Consider the following 24,023-nt stretch of genomic DNA (forward strand, 5'->3'; position numbering starts at 1 on the left):
TAAAGTAAATTCAAACCGCCCGTTTTCTTTTTGCTTTCAACCAAGAATCGAGACTGTTTTACGTCCATATCTATAAAGAATTCAGGAATTTAAGCGTTGATTCACAAGAATTTCAATGTAAAAAAGCTCTTTGTTGTGGTAAGGCGGCACCACAGTGAACTTAAAGACGAGCCGCACATTCGACATATTTACGTAAAATAAATGCTACCTGCACGGTTTCTTTTGCTTTTAACCAAGAATCAAGACTGTTTTACGTCCATATCTATAAAGAATTCAGGGATTTAAGCATTTATTCACAAGAATATCAACGTAAAAAGCTGTTTGTCGTGGACTTGTGGAAAGGCGGTGCCCCAGTGAACTTAAAGACGAGCCGCACATTCGACATATTTACGTAAAATAAGTGCTACCTGCACGGTTTCTTTTGCTTTTAACCAAGAATCGAGACTGTTTTACGTCCATATTTATAAAGAATTCAGGGATTTAAGCATTTTTTCTCTAGAAATTTTAACGGAAAAAGCTCTTTGCCTGTGTTTCCACTCAGTCAGCTTTGACAGCCACGCCAACAATGCTGGCTACTACGCCAGCCATGAGCTTCCAGAGGGCACCTGGTCTTACACCAACCCCTACGCCAATGGCAACAAGCAGATCTTCGTCTACTTTGACCCTGTGCACCTATGGAAGAACATCTATAGCAGCTTTCACAATAGCGGCTGTATGGTGCTGCCCAGGTGTCCTGGGGCTGAAGTAAGTGGCCAGCATTATTCACTTTATAAAAAAGATGAATCAAAACACCTATCTTTAAAAACAAAACAAAAAAAAAACCATGTTTTTTAGGAGCCTGAGAGAATGAAGACGGCCCGATTCTCAAGCCTGAAGGTGCTGGCCATGTGGGAGAACTAGAAGTCCTTCAAGGCCGGCTACAAGTTTACCCAAAAGGTGCTGACGCGCTCTTCGATCGAGTTGCAGAGCGTCGGGCTCATCATGGCGGTTGTCAACGCCAACACGGTAGCCAGGCTGAGGCTCCTGGCCATGACGGGCAAGTAGGAACACAGGGAAACGGAGACTGGCCGGGCGGTCCTCAAGTGGCCATCTTTCCTGAGTGATTTAGTTGAGTGATTTATTAGCGGTTGAAAACTTGCAGTAAATAAAAAAAAAAAACAAGTCGCTATTTTTTTTTTTTTTAAACTTGTATGTTATGTTAAATATTACCATTGATCCTGAAAATATAGTGATTATCTCTGCATTTGCTGATTTTTGTGTATCTAGTGTAAAATCTAAGAATTTCATAGCAATTTAAAATTTTCTTGATGACGCTGCTCATGGAGACTCATATATGGCTAAGGTAGGTGCCAATTTTTGTTTTAGGTCGGTAGCAGCTTTGGTTTTGAAATATTTGAATTTGACGTTTTTGAAAGTAGGCCTCCTACGGATTGGCCCCATTTTCCATGTTATGTCAAGCATTATGAAGTCTATGTTTCAGACTATAAGCCGCTACTTTTTTCCTTCATTTTGAATCCTGCGGCTTATAGTCCAGTGCGGTTTATTTGTTGATTTATTTGGGTTAATAGGTAACACTTTGACAGGGACGTCATAAGACTGTCATAAGACCGTCATAATAATGACATGACACTATCATGGGCATTACTGAATGCTTATAAAAAATGCCATTAAGTGTCATCCGACAAATTATGTCACTAGCTCCATTTATGTCCAGCTCGGATCTTTCAAAAGTGAGATAACACCAAATGACTTGCCTGGCACAGCCAGACTATTCGCTCTGTATTTTTCAAACACTGTGAGAAATAGTCTGGGACCCAGCCCATTAACGGCCTCTCGAGCAAGGTACAAAATCAGTCGTCCAATCAGATTCATTTAGTGGCGTGACGTGTTCTTAACTAGTAATGTCACTCTTGCGCGCCAAAAGTCGTGTCTACAACAACACAGATGGCGAACGGGAGAGCCGAGAATATGTTCCAATCCGCGGTAAACCAGTTTTTAATTACCAAAAACACATCGAAACAAGTCATTGACAACAGTCAACATGGCTCGCGCTAGCCATGTTGAATAAACGTCTCCATTCTCCGCTCACGCTAATTACTTGTCACTTTAACAACGTCACGTCTGCCCGTCGCTGATTGGCCCACTCCGCTGTCTGTTTGCTGTGGCTTGCTCCGCCCTCGGAATTTGATCCGCCGGACAGTCGCCAGACTCAATCGCTGGAACAGCGGTGAGTCTGGTATACCAGGCAACCAAATGACATCTGTTATATGCATTCATTAATGCTCATGACGGCGTCATATCATAACTATGATTGTCTAATGTCAGTCTTATAGCGCCACTGTCAAATAAAGTGTTACCGAGTACCGTAAGTAGCAATTAATGAAACAACTGGAACAGTAACTGCACAAATAATTAGCACAGAACATGAATTTTAATTGTTATTTACATCTGTAGCACTGCAATGCATGCTAGGAGGCATGTTGGACAACAACAGGTTTGACAGCAGGTAGCAGCAGAGGTTGACCGTCAGTGACGGCTAAATGAAGCTTCTTCAAGCAATTAAGCTTTGCAGCCAATTGGTTCAAAGCGTCATGGTGGTTCATTTGGGTTTATGACAGTCATATGATGCCGCTGCCAAATAAAGTGTTACCGGTTAATATCTTTTGGTGTAAATATCCCATAATACAGTGACGATAGCAGCAGCTAATAGTGCAGTGCAGCTTATCTATGAACAAATGCAGTTTTTGTGTCAAATTTTGGGTGGCGGGTCATAGTCAGGTGCGCCTTATAGTCTGAAAAGGATGGTCATTACTTTAGTTCAGTGCTTCTCAATTATTTTCTGTCACCCCCCCCCCAAGGAAGACGTAAATGTTTCGCGCCCCCCCCAAACTCTCTGCCGCCACTGTAAATAGTATCATTTGTCTATAAAATTACTATTATAAATACGCATCTGCCTAACATTGTGTCCTTTTTTTCTAATAAAGAAAAAAAGTAACATAGATCAACTTATAATAAAGTATAAATTTATTAACATTGTTTTGTTTGTAACAGAGAAGACTTGACGTGCATCAATTTGCCTGAATTCTAAAAAAAAAAAATTCTCATCCAAACTAAAAAATACACTCAAGGTACATTTTTGACCATTTGATACAGAAAAATAAAATGTAATAAAATCAGTAAATAATAATAAATTAAAATTGATTAGAAACATTCACTCATGAGGACAATATGCCAAAAAATTTGACTGAAAAAACAAAACTGAATAAAAGGAAAAAAAAGTGTCCTTGGACAGGACAGTTTTTATTTTTGCTGCTCACAGTATTTACCTCCTTTGCAATGGTGTGGAGTTATTTTGCAATGAGCATGCTAACAATGCTCACTGGTTTACTGATATAACACTGACAAAGCAGGACGATTGTTGGCAATATTCGGCACGTTTTCACTGAAAAAATCAAGCGGCTTAACAATGAGATTGGGGTCTAATGTCCTTAAGTGGCGTCTTAACTGATTTGGCTTCTGGCTGTCTGCTATAATTATTTTTAGACACAGTAAACAGTGGTCTTTCACATCGCCCACTGTATTAAAAGTCAAAGCTAAAAGGCAAACGGCACGAAAAAAGCGCATTCACGGCGGCCGAGGTAGAACCGTAGATGAGGGCGGTCGTCGTGACGATCCCAAGCCGAAAATGGCACTTCTCGGGCGGCGACGTGAGAACCGGACAAGACAGTGGGTCGCTGCGTGAATGAGTCCGGTCGGAAAACGGCTTTCGAAAACGGCGGTGACACACTGCTCTTCATATCTGTTGTCTGTGTGTGCTGAGTGCTCTTCCTTAGTTCAAAAATACTGCACGCACTCTGAAAATGAGAGCGCCACTGCCACCTACTGAGTGGATGTGCAAGTACACTTTATTCCAGTACGGCAAAAAACAAAACAAAAAAAACATGTTCCCCGAGGTCACATGCGCCCCCCCGGCATCGTCCCACTATTTGAGAAGTACTGCTTTAGTTTAATTCATACGCACACAGTCTGTGAATGCCAGAATTGTACCTTGAAAAAAAACTAGAACTGGTAAAATGTTTACTGTCAAATTAACAGCAAACTATTGCAAAAGGAACTACGTTTTACCTGTTGTTTTACAGCTAATGACTCTATAAAGAATGAATGTGTAACTGGCCTGCTGGTGATAGAAGCAATACTGCACTCTATTTTGAACCTGCACTGGCACTGTGGTAGTTGAACGTGCTGACTGCTGAGCCAGCAGCCCAGTTTAGCTTCAACTGCCAGAAGGCTCTTTAAATTATCAGGGAGTAAGGTTTTTTTTAAACTTCTACATGCACAGGATTTGTTTCAACTGATCTTCGATAGCTCTATAGTAATGACATGCAAATGCTAAAATGATGGTGTAGGTTTGTTAAGGAACCCAATAATGTCACCACCATGAAGACTGGTTACATACGCATAACAGAATATAAAATGTACAATAAGGTTTTTTCTTTCAGTTCTTTCTGCAGAAAAAAAAAAACCTCCAAAAACGTTTTTACGTTTATTTTACATGTTTTCAGTTTTTTTTGTTTTTTGTTTGTTTTTTAACAGTAAAATTTTGGCAACCGCAGCTTTATTTTACTGTTATGCGACGTGAGAATTTACAAAGGAATTTGTAAAACTATACATTAAAATAATGATATTCAAAAGAAAAAATAACCTGTAAACAAAGTGTCACATAAGAAGCCAGAAAGACACACAATACTAGTATAAGCAAATTGACTTGGAGTACAAGCTCAGTATATGTGGCTACTATGAGCTTGGAGAGATTCCCTTGGCAGCGATATTTTACTCTCCTGGTGAGTTTGCTTATGAGTCCGAGTGTGGGGAGTAATGGAGTTGCTGAACCATAGTGTTTGGCGTTCAAGATATTTACACCCGGGGAAAAGTATTTAGAGCCCTGCTGCTCACAGTCTTTATTTTATGGTCGCAAGACTCGGACATTAATCAGCAACCTTAGAGACAGACAGGTTTGGCTTTGCCACCAAGTCCCTAAAGACTAAACACCTTTTGGTTACTTGAGGAAAACCATTTGAGGTTATTTAAATGCCATTTCAATATGCTGGACTAGACAGATTAACAAGACACATTATTAACATAACAACCAGTCCTGATTCATATAAATCTTAAAATTGAAGTCAGCACTCCATTGTGAAAGTGTCAACATCCAGAAATATTAAATTAAAGCAGAAACAGATATGTTTATATTCAGATTTAATCCGGCATGTCAGATTATGCTGCAAATGAGTTAACTATTTCGGTGCCATTGAATGCGCTAGACACCCAATGAATCCATTATGGTAGGGGAAGCTGGCAACAAATGATTGCTGCCAGTCTCCTTCTATCAAAATGCCTCTCTCGATCAAAATGGATTCAATGTCCATTACTATCAATGGCAGCCAATGAGTTAATTTTTTCTAAAGGGTACTACAGAAGAGAGACATCTAATTCTTAAAAGATAAATGTTATTATGAGTTACAGTGGGGCAAATAAGTATTTAGTCAGCCACCAATTGTGCAAGTTCTCCTACTTGAAAAGATTAGAGATGCCTGTAATTGTCAACATGGGTAAACCTCAACCATGAGAGACAGAATGTGGAAAAAAAAAAACAGAAAATCACATTGTTTGATTTTTAAAGAATTTATATCCAAATTAGAGTGGAAAATAAGTATTTGGTCACCTACAAACAAGCAAGATTTCTGGCTGTCAAAGAGGTCTAACTTCTTCTAACGAGGTCTAACGAGGCTGCATTAGTTACCTGTATTAATGGCACCTGTTTTTAACTCATTATCGGTATAAAACACACCTGTCCACAACCTCAGTCGGTCACATTCCAAACTCCACTACGGCCAAGACCAAAGAGCTGTCGAAGGATGTAGACAAAATTGTAGACTTGCACCAGGCTGGGAAGACTGAATCTGCAGTAGGTAAGATGCTTGGTGTAAAAAAATCAACTGTCGGAGCAATTATTAGAAAATGGAAGACATACAAGTCCACTGATAATCTCCCTCGATCTGGGGCTCCATGCAAGATCTCACCCTGTGGCGTCAAAATGATAACAAGAACGGTGAGCAAAAATCCCAGAACCACACAGCCAGGGCAACAAAGGATTGGCTTCGTAAGAAGCATTTCAAGGTCCTGGTGTGGCCTAGCCAGTCTCCAGATCTCAACCCCATAGAAAATCTGTGGAGGGAGTTGAAAGTCCGTGTTCCCCAACGACAGCCCCAAAAGATCACTGCTTTAGAGGAGGTCAGCATGGAGGAATGGGCCAAAATACCAGCAACAGTGTGTGAAATGCTTGTGAAGAGTTACAGAAAACGTTTGGCCTCCGTTATTGCCAACAAAGGGTTCGGGTTAGGGTTAGGGTTATAACAGTAAAGTATTGAGATGAACTTTTGGTATTGACCAAATATTTCTTTTCCACCATGATTTGCAAATAAATTCTTTAAAAATCAAACAATGTTTTTTTTCCCACATTCTGTCTCTCATGGTTGATGATTACCCATGTTGACAATTACACGCCTCTCTAATATTTTCAAGTGGGAAAACTTGCACAATTCGTGGTTGTCTAAATACTTATTTGTCCGACTGTATAATAATTTGATATTAATACCCTCCTTAATGTTTTCGTTTTAATAAAATTTGTAAAAATTTGTTTAACTAGCAGGTTGCCATTGTTGTTGACGACGCAATGCACTCTGGGTGCCGACGTCACTGGCCGGCGCTGCCGGGCTTCCACAGTGTCTCTCTTTAGCTACATAAACATGTCATCGGTTCTGCCCTTCCAATTTGAACCCGAGCAGAAAAGTGAAATGAAGTACAGCACTGTCAATATTTCACAAAACGAACAGCAAAAGCAATTAAATCAAGGTCTCAGCAGGATTCAAACCCGCATTTCACGTGCAACAGACAAGTAGACTACAAGACTATACTTCCGTGTGATGTTGGAGTCATGATTTTCCTTATAAAGACCTATTCGATCTATTAGCTGCAATCAGTCACAAGTCCGCAGATGAAAACCAACAAATCCTTTACGGTCCGTCAATGCGGGAGCAAGCAGACAACACTGACATAGGGATTGCGTAAAATGGAAAAAAAAAACACAGAAAGGGTCCGTGACAGTTGGTCAGGATCAATTTAAAAAAAAAAAAACCTGAGGAAAATCGCGGTGAGAGGCAAAGATGCAACTCTCAACGAAGGGGTCAAGAATGCAAACTGTCAAATGACAGCATATCAATTTCTCGGCAAGCCTCCTTATCTTTCCATTCCAACAATAATTTACAGAAAAATATGGCATATTTTAGAGATGGTTTGAATTGCGATTAATTACGATTAATTAATTTTTAAGCTGTAATTAAAAATTTTAATCGTTTGACAGCCCTAAATAAAACTAAAGACGTTAAATAGTAGGAAGGTTGTTGGTCTACTTCCTTAGTTATAGCATTGTAAACCGTAAGAATACAAAGTAACTGTGCAGTCAATATTAAAAAAGTAACATTTTAGTAGTATAAAGATTGAAAAATACAGTAGATAGCATGCAAGATGACAAAAAGATGACAAAGATCGTCAAAAATCACCACTTTTTGCCGTTTTATGTCTAGTACACTCAGTACCCGAAAAAGAATTGGAAATGTGATGTTTTGAAGTTAGGGAAGGCCAGTACAGTCCCAGCTGGATCACTGAGAAATTTATTGGACCTTAGTTCTCAATCCAGAGGAGAAACCTCATGTCATGACAAAGTGAAAGGTTGGGAAAAAGGGACACAGTGTACTCGCAGTGTTCTTTTTAAACTGGCATGCAATTAAAAAGGGCCTTGTCTTTCGTCACGTGTCGAACTGCTAAGGGCATATTTGTTTGAAAGTGGGTTGCCACTAATTCATTCACATCAGACTTTTTTTTTCTATAATTACTCCCCAATTGCTGTCCAGCTGTGAAATCATAATGATGGCTGTTGTCAACATAAAAGTTGATGGCAGGGACTGCTAAACTTTTTATTCCTATAAAGCAGCAAGAAAATGGAACCACAGTTAATCCCTAAATTGGCTTTAAAACAATGAAAACCTCAACTCTCACCAAAAGATAGTGAAACTAAGCCTTTTCTAATGGATGTCTGCTTGTTCCAGATGCTTGCCCGTATTTACAGTAAAAAAACATTCCATTGAAATTCTTCCCGTGTGATCCATTTTTGGAGAACCACTGAAATGACAGTGAAAGGGAATAATAAATTAACATCTTATGGGACAGAACTAATTAAAAGGTAACTATAAAAGGAGAGTTGAAGACAATCTTTGTGTGTTATCATTCCACAAGCAAGGAAGGAGCAGAGCACATTCAGCACGAGGCGCACACTGCATCAGGGACCGCGAGAGAGCGCCTGCCACGGTTGGCCCGTTGCCACAGCCAGTGCTGCCTGCTGTCTGCTGCATGCTTCTCATTTCTGTGTGAAGCTGAAACTGTCGCCACATGGACAATTGGCTCGGAGCTGCAGATTCCTGCAGAGTGCAAACCTCCACATCTATTTACGCCATCAATAAGTTGGGGAATAATACCCGCAGTATCAGTTTCCCATCTCCAAATCACGGGCAAAGAAATGTGTTTGGGGGCCACGGACCTGACCTGATATCAGTGGATGGAAACAAACACCCTGCAGCATTCTACGGCCGTGCAACAAGATCCCAGCACAAATCAGCCAGGATATCATATCTAATTATTGTATGTGTTACCCCCCCATCCCCTTCGCAAGGCTTAGACTGACAGCTTGTGTTGCGTAGTTTCTGATGCACAAACTTTACTGCAATATTGAATATTTATTTTTCTTTAAATACTTTAACAATACTGAACTCGCATTCCAATGCAATAAGACATGCGTACACGTTATTTACATGTTTGGAAGAGCATTGGCAGATTGTCACCTCTTGGTTTGGGGAGTGTTAAAATAATACTGCATACATCACATTGCCCTAGATTTGAATTGCAAATTATATTTAAGTGCACATACACTTTTAATTTAATGTCGTTTAGTATTATTTACTTTACGTCACTATTTATAACTGCTTGTGCGGCTTCCCTCAGCTACATGTGTGGAACATGATGGATCATCTTCGTAAACCAGACTAGAGTTTTAAGGAGGGCGATGATTGCTCATATGTGCCTGCTTGATGCGTAAAGCAGCTGTTTGGCACTATGAATGATATGTGGCACATTTTTTTGGTGGTGAAATGCTTTTGGATTGGATGCTTGTGACATAGTGTATATAGGCTGATGCATTTTTTTTTTTTTTTTTTTTATTGGATGGTACGTTGTACACGTGGGTATAATGTAGCTGGTCCATGTATCTTAAAATCTTGCACATGTTCTGTATTACATTGTCTAATTATGATAAAACCAACAGATTTGGAATTTAGTCATTTTAATGCTTTAATATGTAGTGAGATATGTTGCTGGCTTTTATAATTTCAAATACCGGTAGTTGGAAACCGATTTAACATGTTTGTAACATTTTGTAGTTGCATTTTGGATAATTGTCAAGTTGTACAACCTACAATGCTGGCCAAAAGTATTGGTTCCCCTGCAATTCTGTCAGATAATGCTCAATTTCGCCCAGAAAATGATTGCAATCACAAATGCTTTGGTAGTAATATCTTCATTTATTTTGCTTGCAATGAAAAAACACAAAAGAGAAAATATATCAAAAAATATTTAAAAAATATCAATTTACACAAAACTCCAAAAATGGGCCACACAAAAGTATTGGCACCCCTAGCTTAATACTTGGTAGTACGACCTTAAGACAAAATAACTGCGAACAACCGCTTCCGGTATCCATCAATGAGTTTCTTACAATGCTCTGCTGGAATTTTAGACCATTCTTCTTTGGCCAACTGCTCCAGGTCAGTGGGATTTGAAGGGTGCCTTCTCCAACCTGCCGATCTGCAGATCTCTCCACAGGTGTTCTATGGGATTTAGGTCTGGACTCATTGCTGGCCACTTTGGAAGTCTCCAGTGCTTTCTCTCAAACCATTTTCTAGTGCTTTTTGAAGTGTGTTTTGGATCATTGTCTTGCTGGAAGACCCATGACCTTTGAGGAAGACCCATCTTTCTCACACTGGGCCCTACATTATGCTGCAAAATTTGTTGGTAGTCTTCAGACTTCAAAATGCCATGCAAACGGTCAAGCAGTCCAGTGCCAGAGGGAGCAAAGCAACCCCAAATCAGGGAACCTCCACCAAGTTTGACTGTGGGGACCGTGTTCTTTTCTCTGAAGGCTTCGTTTTTATTTCTCCTGTAAACTCTATGTTGATGCCTTTTCCCAAAAGGCATCAGCCTCCCGGCCAAGCCACACAGAAACGGTACTCCACAGAGACCGCTCCGTGAGTCAACCGGGAGGATCCAAAATTCCGCGAGTTCCCCTCTTGTGTTAACCCTTTGTACTGACTCCATGTTCCAAAATCATCGAAAACAGGTTGACAATTTATTCGTTGACAGTGGTCAAAAAACAAGGCAAAACAGACGACGGAGGGACAATTCTGGATCCAGGGTCGTCAAAACAACGACTACATAGAAATTTTCTTGAGCAGCGACAGTTTGTTATCTCAGTGTCCAGTCTTTTTGAAAGCTGTGGGGGAGTGGGCCGAGCCGAAGGTGTGGCTGGGTGTGATCTTGGGATCATCCCTCTGTGGCCGGTTTTGGGCGGTTAGGTTCGTGCGTCATCTTTCGTGGCTGGGACGTGGTTGCCACAGCGACCGATGCCGGTCTTGACAAGCTCCCGCTATCAATTGGCTGGGCGAGATGCTACTTGTTTTAGGACAGAGCGCCCTGCTCTTTGTCCGGGAGAACTGATTGCGAGAGTTGGTGCATCATCTTGCTCGTGACGCACACGTTGGGCTTCTATGATAAGATGGCGTTGTGTATCTATTCTGCTTCTTTTCATTAAACGATGGTGTAAGTGCTATTTATTTTATATTAGGTGTGTTAGAGTGGTACAGACAGTCCTACAGTACATATGAGAAATGATACTATTCCCTGATTGATTGTATTACGTTTGTTAGAGTGATGTAAATAGTTAGACGGTGCCTACGAGAAACGGTACCATCTTTTTCATTCCCCCTCATGAGCCCTGACAGGGCTGATATGGTGATTCACTTTACTGTGTCAAAGGCCATGGAGTGAAGTCTGCCTAAACTATGGTTAGATGCTTTACTATAATGAATGTGTTAGACTAATGCAAACAATTATATGGTGTGTGCGAGAACGGTACCTAATGCCTTCAAGCTCTACTTTCGTCTCATCTGACGAGAGAACGTTCTTCCAAAACGTTTTGGGCTTTCTCAGGTAAGTTTTCGCAAACTCCAACCTGGCTTTTTATGTCTCTGGGTCAGAAGTGGGGTCTTCCGGGATATCCTATCATAGAGTCCCTTTTCATTCAGACGCCGACGGATAGTACGGGTTGACACTGTTGTACCCTCGGACTGCAGGGCAGCTTGAACTTGTTTGGATGTTAGTTGAGGTTCTTTAGCCACCATCCGCACAACCTTTCGTTGACATCACTCGTCAATTTTTCTTTTCCGTCCACATCTAGGGAGGTTAGCCACAGTGCCATGGGCTTTACACTTATTGATGACACTGCGCACTGTAGACACGGGAACATTTAGGTGTTTGGAGATGGACTTGTAACCTTGAGATTGCCCATGCTTCCTCACAATTTTGCTTCTCACGTCCTCAGACAGTTCTTAGGTCTTCTTTCTTTTCTTGATGCTCAATGTGGTACACGCAAGGACACAGGACAGAGGTTGAGTCAACTTTAATCCATTTTAACTGGCTACAAGTGTGATTTAGTTATTGCCACCACCTGTTATGTGCCACATGTTGTTAACTACACAAATTAGAGAAGCATCACATATTTTTTTTGAAAGGGTGCCAATACTTTTGTCCGGCTCATTTTTAGAGTTTTGTGTAAAATAATATTGATTTAATTTTTTTTCCATTCTCTTTTGTGTTTTTTCATTGCAAGCAAAATCGATGAAGATATTGCTATCAAAGCATTTGTAATTGCAATCATTTTCTGGGAGAAATTTAGCATTATCTGACAGGATTGCAGGGGTGCCAATACTTTTGGCCAGCAGTGTAAATGTACTTCAGCCTGAATTCATGAACTGATAGCAGCACATTCTCCCTTAGGATTTTCTGTTTACGAGCGGAATTAGTTCCATCAATCACAGCAAGTCGTTGAGGTCCTTAAGTAACAAAGCAGCCCCAGACTTCCATGCTACCATAATGTTTGACTGTTTCTTCCTTGTTGTTGAGTCATGAACACTAACTTTAACTGAAATAGGGGAGGCCTGTAGTTCTCAGATATTTTCCAGGATGCCTTTGTGGCATCACGGCTAAGTCGTCACTATGCTATTAGGGACATTTTTTGAGACCAGCCACTGCTTCTGGGAAGGTTCGTCATTGTTTCGCGTTTATACATTTGTGGATAATAGCTCTCGGTGGTTTGCTGGTGTCATTAAACTTTCCAAATGACTTTGTGAAACCTCCTGACTGATAAATGTCAGTTCCTCACCAGTTCTTGAATTTCCTTAGATAGTGGAATTCCTTTGTCCAACTTCAATTTGACAGGCAAGTTCTATTTACAGTAAGTGATTTCGTGATTGTACAGATTTGGGGCTAATTCGGCACGGGTGGTCAGTTTAAATGAAGGCAGCTTTCTTCCAAAAGATGACATATAGCCACAGGTACTTCATGATTTAATAATAAGAGAAATTTGTTATTATTATTATTATTATTATCATTATTAATTCATTTTTACAGAGAATCACCATTTAAAAACTGCATTTTTATCTTCACTTGTGGTTATCTTTAATGTTGATTATTTACAACTGGTTCATTATCTTGAACATAAAAGTCAGGAAATTATGCCAACAATAAAATGTCTCGGGTTGTATTTTTATCCAGCACATCAACGGACATTTAGCAGAGGAGTTGTAGTCTTTGATTGCTTCTACTTTTAGGTGCAATATACTGTACCTACATTTCACCTATGGTGGAATTTCAAGATCCTCAAACTCAAATGTGTTAAAAAAAAATATTGTAAAATGAACATGTTACTTCTTTCACAGAAGCAAAGTTATGACTAAAGGCAAGATTTTGACTCTCACTAGATTGTTTAGTTTTACCTAAAGGGGTGGCTAAATGTTATGTTGTCACTGTTATCCCATCATGCTGCAACTGGACACTGAGTTCAAGAGCCTCATCAGGGGGCTAACAAAATTATTCTTTCCAATGCTCGCTGCCTATAACAACAGGTGGGTGGCTGTCCAGAGGGAGTGACCTTTAATTTTGTTGGACTTGGCATCCACAAAAAAATAAGCCACTACCTTTAGATGGTGTCATGCAACAAAAGGGAATATAATTTGGAGAGAACAGTCTTGTTCATATTAGAATATTACCACCTACATATTGATAATCGAGTGTAATTTTTTCAAGTTTTTCAAGTCTTCCGATTAAAGCCAGCAAGGACCCGATCATTAGATTTGTTGAAAAGATTATCCCGTGTGGGTAGTGTTGAGAGGAATTATTCATACACTTTTCTTTCATATTCTGTGTGTTCTCTCACAATTTAAAATAATGGGGTAGAATTATGGCGTGGGAAGTGGGGTGCTGAGGGTTCTGAAGCATTGGGGAACTGAAGCATTCATAATTTCTTAGTTAAGGGACACATGTCCTACACTTTACAATAAGGGTCCAAAAAGCATTCAGTAATGGTTCATAAAGGTTAAGGGGGGGAACTTAAGCATTTATAATTTTTTAGTTAAGTGACCCATGTGCTACACTTTACAATAAGGGTCCAAAAAACATTCAGTAATTGTTAATTAAGGTTACATAATACTTATGAGGTCCATGTGAAATAATACCATACTTAAGGTTAGGTTAGCAGCACCCAAGGACTCACAGAGCAATGTTTCTGATTTTAAAATAACAATCACTTACTAGTACCAGTATATATTAATACGTATTTATTAAGGCACTAATGTATATGTGACTGATTCTCATTTTAAAATAACAATCACTTACTAGTACCAGTGTACATTATAACTATTTATTAATGCACTAATGTATATGTGAATTAATGTTAAGTAATGTACTATATTTATTATATATTATAACCTAACCTTAAGTATGGTAATATTTCACATGAACGTACCTCATAAGTATTACTTAACCTTAATTTACCATTACTGAATGTTTTTTGACCCTTATTGTAAAGTGTAGCACATGTGTCCCGTAACTAAGAAATTATAAATGCCTAAGTCCCCCCCCCCCCCCCCCCCCCCTAACCTTTATTAATCATTACTGAATGCTTTTTGGACCCTTATTGTAAAGTGTAGCACATTTTGGACCCATATTGTAAAGTGTAGCGCATGTGTCCCTTAACTAAGACATTATAAATGCTCAAGTTAACAAACCCTAAACGCTAAACCTAACCCTATATAGGCCTATATATATTTTTAATTTTACCAAACTATTAGTTACTGTCTGGTTATGCATTAACTAATGCATTAACTAATGTTAATTAATATATTACTAAATGTTAAATAAGGGATTATATGAATTATTGTAATGTTACTTAAACATTAGTTATTGTCTTAAAATGCATTAACTAATGCATTAACTCATGTTAATTAATATATTAATAAATGTTAGATTAGGGATTAAATGAATTATTGTCATGTTACTTAAACATTAGTTATGGTCTAAAAATGCATTAACTAATGTTAATTTAGGGACCCTTATTACCAAGTGTTACCTGTTTTCTTATTTTAGCTGTGCCATGTTGCTTTAAGCTTTAAATGTCTGTGCAGAGTGATCATTTACACACTCAACTAACTTGTAGCGTTAACATAGCATACGCGTTGGCGTTAGCATTTAGCGCGGTGACTCGGTGAGTGTCTTCTTAAACTCTTGGAAAACTTTTTAGATTCAGTTGGTGGCGTCCAAGTGAGTTTTAATTAATTGCATATAATGTGCTGTTTTCCTGCTGAGTGTGTATTATCATCATAAAGATGTTGATGTCCTTGTAGACTCTACAACTATGTGCTCGTCTGTCAATGTTTATTCGAAATTGTTGGAAACCTTTCATTTTTAATTTTTTTTTTTAACTTATTTATTCATGGAGTAAAACTTTTGAAGTTTGTAGACGAAAACATTTTGAGAATCGTCGACTAAAACCAGACGAAATTTGTCAGAGTTTTTGTTGACTAAAACTACATGAAGACGAACACATTTTGAAATAACTAAAATATGACTAAGACTAATAAGTATTTTCATCCAAAAGATTAAGACGAAAATTAAAAGAGCTGCCAAAAACAACACTGGTCCTAGCCTATTTTCCCCTATGGCTTTTAAAGAAATTTCAAAAGCCAAAAGGAGAAGAGGTTTCTGCGGGCCTTTTCCTTTTTAGTCATGACAGCACCAGATGACTTACAATGGTTTTCTCACCTCAGTTGGCCTGTACACAAGAAAGACATCAAGCAATAGCAGCTCCGAGTGTGGACTGAAAGCCAGCCAAAGAGATTTAATCCCAACCACTGTGGTTGGCTGTGTGTCTTTCCATCTCAGCTGTGTCACCGTCAAAGGATCTGAACAATTTACAGAGTAAAAGAAAATACTAATGTTTGTTGATTTTTTATGTTTTTTCTTAATGAAGTGAAAAATGATTTCAACCATGTTAATTATGAATACATTTCAGCGCTGAAATGTATTGGAATATTGCCATTATTTCTTTAGTACATACAAATGCTTTATATAGTAATTTCTAACTGCTACTCATACGGAAAATAAATGAAAGTCACTTAATACCATTGTTGTTTTCATCAACAGCGACGAAAATATTTTGGCAACGAACAATTTTTTCATGAAGATGACGTGACAATGACGAGCTAAAAATGTGTCTTGTGTGACGAAAACATAACAAAATGAATGCCAGTTTTCAAAACGAGATGAAAATGTGTCAAAGTATCCGTCACATGTTCACAATGTGTGACATTTATGTGTATTGTAGCAGTGTCTGGTTGTGTCACTCATGTGAGGTGCTGCCTTTCCCACTCATCTCTCCAGGCTTGCTTATTTTGAAACACACAGTAATATTTGCATTCTTATCTAATCAAAATAATATGCAATGTTGCTTTAGCCTTTAAAGATCTAACATGAGTGATCATCACACACTAAATGTAACTTGTAGTGTCAGCATAGCATTCACGTTTGCATTAGCATTAGCATAAATGTTCTCTCTCTCGGACAACTTTTTTACACATCCAGTTCGTGGTGTCCAGGAAGGTATAATTAATTGAAAATAATGTACTGTTTCCCTACTGAGTGTTACATATCATCACAAAGTTGGCATTGTCCTTGGAGATATAAACAATATATATGTTAGGGCTTGTGTTTGTTTCCACCTAGTGGGGCTTGTCCCTATTATTGCCCTGTTGTGCCTGCTGCTTGTGTATCCACCAATCGGCTTCCTCTCGTGTCACCTACCTGTGCCTCATTGTGTTGTTACTCCTTGTCTGTTTATATACGTAAGCTCCCCGTTTTTGTTCAGTCCTTGTTGCGACATTGTTCTTGTCAGCGTTTGGTGTGTGCATGTTCCTGTGCCCTCGTCTTGCCGTATTTGAGTTCCATAGTCAGTTGCTTGCCTTAGAGTTTTGGGATTCTGTAGTCTTTTGTTTGCACTTTGGTTTTGTTAGCTCCAAATAAAACCATAAGACAGACGAAAATTAAAAGTGCTTGAAACCTAAACTTAATACTTAGCTTAGTAATGTGTACTGAGGTGAAGCTTAATTTTCCAAACACACTTTGAGATTTCTAAACACGCCTTGTAATTTCTGGTCTCACCTGTCTTAATTGCTTAGTTTTGAGACATTTTGATTGTTGTTTTTGCACATGTGCAAAAAAATTAATACAATAAATGAAAAATATATTCTTTATACTAATGTGTCCGGCCTACTCCAGAGGTGCCACATTACCTCATTTGTTGCTAATGACCTTGTCCAATTCAATCAGGAGGGATCAAATGAATTGAACATCTATCGACGACGAAAAAAGTGGACGAAATAAAGGTACAGTGGTATGAAAAAGTATCTGAAACCTTTAAAAATTCTCACATTTCTGCATGAAATCACCATCAAATGTGATCTGATCTTTGTCAAAATCACACGGATGAAAAAACAATGTCTGCTTTAAGTAAAACCACCCAAACATTTATAGGTTTTCATATTTTAATGAGGATAGTATGCAAACAATGACAGAAAGGGGAAAAATAAGTAAGTGAACCATCACATTTAATATTTTGTAGCCCCTCCTTTGGCGGCAATAACTTCAACCAGACGCTTCCTGTAGCTGCAGATCAGTCTGGCACATCGATCAGAACTAATCTTGGCCCATTCAAACTGCTGTAGTTCAGTCAGATTCCTGGGATGTCTGGCATGAGTCGGTGTCTTTAGGTCATGCCACAGCATCTCAATTAGGTTCAAGTATGGACTTTGACGTGGCCACTCCAGAACGTGTATTTTGTTATTCTGAAACCATTCTGAAGTTGATTTACTTCTGTGTTTTGGATCATTGTTTTGTGACAGCACCCATCCTCTTTTTAAATTCAACTGTCTGACAGACGGCCTCCGGTTTTCCAGCAAAACATCCTGATAAACTTTTGAATTCATTCATCAATTAATGATTGCAAGTTGTCCAGGTTGAGGCAGAAAACAGGCCCAAATCATGATGCTCCCTCCACTATGCTTTACGGTGGGAATGAGGTGTTGATATTGGTGAGCTGTTCCATTTTTCCTCCACACATGACGTTGTGTGTTACTCCCAAACAGTTCAACTATGGTTTCATCAGTCCACAAAATATTTTACCAAAACTTCTGTGGTATGTCCAAGTGCCTTTTTGCGAACATTAAACGAGCAACAGTGTTTTTTTCAGACAGCAGTGGCTTCCTCCGTAGAGTCCTCCAATGAACACCATTCATGGCAATAGTTTTACATATACAGTGGGGCAAATAAGTATTTAGTCAACCGCTATTTGTGCAAGCTCTCCCACTCCTTTGCAATGGTGTGGAGTTATTTTGCAATTAGCATGCTAACAATGCTCACTGGCTTACTGATATAACACTGACAAAGCAGGACGATTGTTGGCAATATTCGGCACGTTTTCAAGCGGCTTAACAATGAGATTGGGGTCTAATGTCTTTAAGTGGCGTCTTAATTGATTTGGCTTCTTGCTGTCTGCTATAATTATTTTTAGACACAGTAAACAGTGGTCTTTCATCATCACCCACTGTATTAAAAGTCAAAGCTAAAAGGCAAATGGCACGAAAAAAGTGCATTCACGGCGGCCGAGGTAGAACCGTAGGTGAGGGCAGTCGTCGTGACGATCCCAAGCCGAAAATGGCACTTCTCGGGCGGCGACGTGAGAACCAGACAAGACAGTGGGTCGCTGCGTGAGTGAGTCCGGTCGGAAAACGGCTTTCGAAAACGGCGGTGGCACACTGCTCTTCATATCTGTTGTCTGTGTGTGCTGAGTGCTCTTCCTTAGTTCAAAAATACTGCGCGCACTCTGAAAATGAGAGCGCCACTGCCACCTACTGAGTGGATGTGCAAGTACACTTTATTCCAGTACGGCAAAAAAAAAAAAAAAAAAAAAAAAAAAAAAACATGGCATTGCTCTGCGCCCCCCCAGGGGGTCGCGCCCCACTATTTGAGAAGTACTGCTGTAGTACCAGCTCTCTGTAGGTCCTTCACTAGGTCCCCTGTGTGGTTCTGGGATTTTTGCTCACCGTTCTTGTTTTCATTTTGCCGCCACGGGGTGATATCTTGCATGGAGCCCCAGATAGAGGGAGATTATCAGTGGTCTTGTATGTCTTCCATTTTCTAATAATTGCTCCCACAGCTGATTTCTTTTCACCAAGCGTTTTACCTATTGCAGATTCAGTCTTCCCAGCCTGGTGCGGGTCTACAATTTTTTTCTCTGGTGTCCTTCGGCAGCTCTTTGGTCTTAGCCATGGTGGAGTTTGAAGTGTGACTGACTGAGTTTGTGGACAGGTGTCTTTTATACCGATAATGAGCTAAAACAGGTGCCATTAATACAGACCTCTTTGACAGCCAGAAATCTTGCTTGTTTGTAGGTGACCAAATACTAATTTTCCACTCTAATTTGAAAATAAATTCTTTAAAAATCAAACAATGTGATTTTGTTTTTTGTTTTTTTTCTTCCACATTCTGTCTCTCGTGGTTGAGGTCTACCCATGTTGACAATTACAGGCCTCTGTAATCTTTTCAAGTAGGACAACTTGCACAATTGGTGGTTGACTAAATACTTATTGGCCCAACTGTAGTTTATGTGTGCACAGAGATATTGGACTGTGCCAGTGATTTCTGTAAGTCTTTAGCTGACACTCTAGGGTTCTTTTTTTTTTTTTTTTTTTGTAACTCTCAGAGTATTCTGCGCTTAACTCTTGGCATCATCGTTGGTGGACAGCCATTCCTTGGGAGAGAAGCAATAGTACTCTCTCCATTTGTAGACAACGTCTCTGACTGTCTATTGATGAACATCAAGACTTTTAGAGATGGTTTTTGTATCCTTTTCCAGCTTCATACAAATCAACAATCCTTGATCGCAGGTCTTTAGACAGCTCTTTTGACCGAGCCATGATGCACATCAGACAATGCTTCTCATCAAGACATTTCATTCCAGGTGTGTGTTTTATAGTGGGCAGGTTAGCTTTAAACCACTCATAAGTGATTGGGCACACACCTGACTTAAAATATTAGGTAAAAATTGGTTTCAATTGCTCTTTAATTGTCCTTAGGCAGAGGGTTCACTGACTCATTTCCCCCCCTTCTGTCATTGTTTGCATGCTATCTTGATTAAAATATGAAAACCTATGAATGTTTAGGTGGTCTTAGTTAAAGAAGACACTGTATTTTCATCTTTGTGATTTTGACAAAGATCAGAGAACATTTGATGGTGATTTTATGCACATATATAAGAAATTCCAAAAGGTTTTTCATACCACTGTTTATTTGTCACATGCACATAAACAATATCCCTCTGGGTATTCCTGAACGTCCCTGTCTGCTGGCCTGAGTATGGCAGTTGGCTGAGCTCTGGGACTTTATTAAAAAAATGAGTGTATGCTGTGGTGAGGATCACGGTGTTTGTGTGTGTCGAGGGTGCAGCGTTACTGACAGGGAAATTTACTCACTGACCCCTGAGAGATGTTCCTCGGTTACATTGTGGCTGTTGAAAAACTAATCCTCGCAGTAAATCATGACATTATACATCCACACAGCTAAAATTATCTGGTGAAAGTGAGGCAGAAAATTGGAGCAGGGTTTGGCTGCATTCTGACAAAGTGCTAGCAATCCAGGAGCGGACAAACACCCACACAAACATAGTTGTATCACTCTGGCAGCTTCACACAACTCCGTGACAATGTCCACACATTGCAATTTCAATTTACGGAGCCTAAATTTATTACACAAAATGCAGGTATTTTAGGTAGTCCAAAATTGTATTTATTATTTTTAACCCGGTAATTGCAAGGCGAATGGCCTTAATTGGAACCGCAGCCTCTGAAATAAACAAGTCTGAAAAATGAAAGTGGTGATTATGGTTCTCCTGGGCCCGTTGTAGGATTTGTGAAGTTGTTGCCAGGAGAGTTTTCATGTCAATGTATCAAACTGCTGCCCATTCGAGACAAACTGACTCGTTCATCAGAAAACTGACCTCAATGAAGAACACTTTGAAAGAAGAGATGCTAAATCTATGCATTCCCATTATTCGTCCCTCAGTGTGCTATTTCATTGTTTGTGCCCTTTCCACTTACCCATGTGATGAATGGTGGAAAAAGTGCACCAGACAAATCATATCTATCGCTGCATCTTTTTCCCCCAGAAAACATTTAAGTGGTCATTAGGCGAGCACAAGAAATGCACAAATGTCATGACAGCATACAGAAAGGATTTTTCACTGGTACATTTCTGATGATGTTACACGTCTGCAATATGATTTATTCAGTGAGAAGCCACAGACGGCAGTCTGGGACCTCTCCCTCTTTTAGTTTACGTGCGTGTCGTTGTCCCTTACAGAAAACAGTTTATTACAGTTTACAGTTTATTAGCTAAATTTGTGTAGGATTAAGGAAGGCAAGACAAGGCAAATTTATATTTATAGTTAATTTCAGTGTGCTTTTATATAAAATATATACATATGTAACGTCAAAATCAACAACAAAAAAAAGAATTGAGAAAGAAAATAAAAACTCCAGTGAAAAGATATGTGAACGTCACATTAAAATCAGAAATAGAGAATTAAAAACAAAACAAAACAGGAAATAGCACAAGTCATCACAATGAATATTGTAATGCAGAAATCTCTTAGCCCATGTTTTTGTTTTTTTATGTTTTAAAGTGCCACATTTTTGTTCAGAAGTGATACTGATAGTGATATTTGAGTCTGGTAAAAAACAAAACAAAACAAAAAACGATACACTAGTGTGACTTACCCTATTTTCTGCCCTATTTGGTGCATCGGAGTACCGCACCTTGAATGAATGGGATATTTTAAAATGTTGCACCGGTCTGCATGACAAGGCGCAGCAGCAGTAGTAGTAGTAGGGGTTGGGGTTGCATTATGCATCCACTAGATGGAGCTGCACTAAAGAAAACTTCATGCCATTATTAAAGGGATCCTCAATCGTAAAGATATGTAATTCTTAAAAGATAAATGTTAGTATAAGTTATAATAATTTGATATTAAAACCCCTCTTAATGTTTTCGTTTTAATAAAATTTGTAAAATTATTTTAACTGATAGGTTGCCATTCTTGGTGACGTTGCAGTTCGGTGACGTCACATGGCCGGCTGCCAAACTTCCAGCGTGTCACTTGTTAGCTACCCCAACATGTCGTTGGTTCTGCTCTTCCAATTTGAACTAGAGCGGAAAAGTGAAGAGCAGGACAGCACTTTCGGTCGGTCACAAGACGAGCAGCAAAGGCAAAATGCAGAACAGGCAATACCCGATGAGACATGAGTCGGGCAAAACTGGTGGTGTACTTGCGGCAAGTGCGTCTCAATGACAATGGAGCGAGAGAGTGTATGCTTTCGAGAACTCCGGTTTTTGTTAGCAAATCTTTAAGGTGAGCTATTGCGTGATCAAACTTATTACAATATAGTTATGTAAATTGTTTGCATCCAGAGCTGTCGTGTGCTTTACATACAGTACAGGCCAAAAGTTTGAACACACCTTGTCATTCGTGCATTTTTATTTTCATGACTATTGACATGATAAACTCTCACTGAAGGTAATAAAACTATGAATGCACACGTGAGATAGTCAGGATCGGAATTGTGTCGTGGCTGACTGTCCTCATTAAATTCGTCATCTGACGGGAAGAGTGTCCTCCATGTCTTGTACATCCAACTCACGTATAGATACGAAAGGGTGGTCCATATTAAGTGCTCGGCGCGCATCAGCTGGCCACTGTACTGCTGCATCGGACGTGTCTGGATCAGTTTGAGTGGCAGCGCTTACTGCCTGATGAACTGACAGCATAGGTGAATTATTAGCTTCCATCTGTGACTAGTGGTACGCCCGAAGGTCCGCCTACCGCTGTAGCGACAGGAGCGGCTTGCCTGCTTAAGTGAGCGGCCAGAGTTTCTTGTCTTTGGCGCATTTCACTCGCTATCCGAGTGCATTGAGGCTTCTTGTGAGGGAAAATAGTTGGAAGAAGAATTTGATTTTAGTCTCCGCCTATATCCAGCCGCTCCGGTGAGCTCTTTCATAAGTTGTCGTCGACTAAAAGCCTCGAACGTGGTAGGACAAAAATGGCGAAAACAAAGCCTTGGGTCTTTGGGAAGTTTTGTCAGTCTACAGGCATTTTCCCGAAACTTTCTCCACTTCTTGTCAATTGGAAATCAGAGGAGACTCACATCACTCCCCTTGTTTCCATTTGACTGGAAAATGCATCCAAAGCAGCACATCGTGGCATTTTACTTAGCGAGTTTAGGCAGCAATACATAATTGTTGTACATTATTGGAAACCTCCCATTTACGTCATCACTCCAAGCCCGCGAATCATGGGGCCAACTATCGGTCAAAATATGTACTAAATATTATAAAATATTGCCATTGATTTAACATTTTATGTGTTTCTAACAACATATTTTAGTACAAGAGAACAATTGTGGTGTATTAGAGCCTACATCGAGGATCCCTTTAACCCATATAGATCCATATATAAAGCGCATTGGATTATAAGGCGCACTGTCGGCTTTTTAGAAAATAGAAGGCTTATAGTGCTGAAAATACAGTACCGTATTTTTCGGACTATAAGTCGCACCTCAGTATAAGTCGCACCAGCCCAAAAATGCCCAACAAAGAGGAAAATAAAACATAGGTCGTACTGGAATATAAGTCACATTTTGGGGGGAAATTTATTGCTAAAATCCAACACATAGAACAGATATGTCATCTTGAAAGGCAATTTAAAATAAAAATATAATAGAGAACAACATGTTGAATAAGTGTACAGTATGATAATGTTACATGATGCATGAACAACGAAATGCGAACGTGGCCGGTATGTTAACGTAACATAGCTATTAAGAGTTAGTCAGATACCTATAGCATAAAGAACATGCTAACAAGTTTACCAAACCATCAGTGTCACTCCAAAACACCAAAATTAACAAGTGAAATGATACAATAATGTGTTAAAAAAGACGCTCTAGAGTATGAGTCGCACCCCCAGCCAAACTATGAAAAAATCTGCGACTTATAGTCCAAAAAATACGGTATATAATTTCATCCTTTTTATTGTGCATTGTTTGCCTGGTGTAACTTAACTTGCAGCTGCTTTATACCTGGCCGTGTGGTCTTCATGGCTTCACATGGAAAAATCACGTAACCTCAGCGACCACTTT

Source organism: Corythoichthys intestinalis, chromosome 11 (genome assembly GCF_030265065.1).
Source record: "Corythoichthys intestinalis isolate RoL2023-P3 chromosome 11, ASM3026506v1, whole genome shotgun sequence".
Taxonomy (NCBI): domain Eukaryota; kingdom Metazoa; phylum Chordata; class Actinopteri; order Syngnathiformes; family Syngnathidae; genus Corythoichthys; species Corythoichthys intestinalis.